An 824-nucleotide genomic window follows, 5' to 3' on the forward strand; every position below is an offset into this window, starting at 1 on the left:
CTTAGACCTTCCCTTGCACTTGATTTTGTACTCAATGGCCCCATCCTTAAGCTTCATTGGGTGGAGAGTGAGAGTGTGAGGAGTCTTATCAAGAGGTGGAGGATGAGGTTCTTTCACAATCTTCTTCCTGTCATGAGCAGCCTTTGCGGCTCTACTCACCTCCTTCCTTTTAGCACTTTCCAAGTGCTCATCACACAGCTATTTAGAGGACTCTCTAGCAAGATCTTCTTTCTCAATACCAACCCCTTCAGCCTTGGTCATCTCAATGGAGGATGCTCCACAAGTGATTGTTCCACAATACTCAGCATTCATCTTTGGGGATTGTAGTGGATATGAGACAGCTTTGTTCACATTTAGGAGTGTGACCTTCTTGTTGGCAAAGTCTATGCAAGCTCTGTTGTGAGCAATGGAGTGCCAAGGATCAATGGGACTCTCTTCTCAGTTGCCATCTTCAGAACAGTGAGGTCTATATGAATGGTGCATGCTCCAATCTTCAAAGGGAAGTCGTTGATGAGACCAATATGAGTTGTAGAAGAGGAATCTCCAAACTGTGGGGAAGATGTGTTTGGCTGCATGACCTCAATCCCTAGACTCTTCATCATCTCCATTGAGATCACATTCATACTTGCACCAGAATCAACAAGAGCATCATCAAAAGTGAGCTTACCAAGGTAGCAAGGCAAGGTGAACATCCCTTGAGACTCAAGCTTAGGGAGGGGCTTTGGAGGAATTGGTGGATCAATCTTCAGAATGGAGATGTCCAAAAGCTCGGCCACTTTATCTTGGTGGTCTAGAATGTCGTTGATGAGCATCATTTGGACATG

The sequence above is a fragment of the Brassica oleracea genome, chromosome C4, assembly GCF_000695525.1.
Source record: "Brassica oleracea var. oleracea cultivar TO1000 chromosome C4, BOL, whole genome shotgun sequence".
Lineage (NCBI taxonomy): Eukaryota > Viridiplantae > Streptophyta > Magnoliopsida > Brassicales > Brassicaceae > Brassica > Brassica oleracea.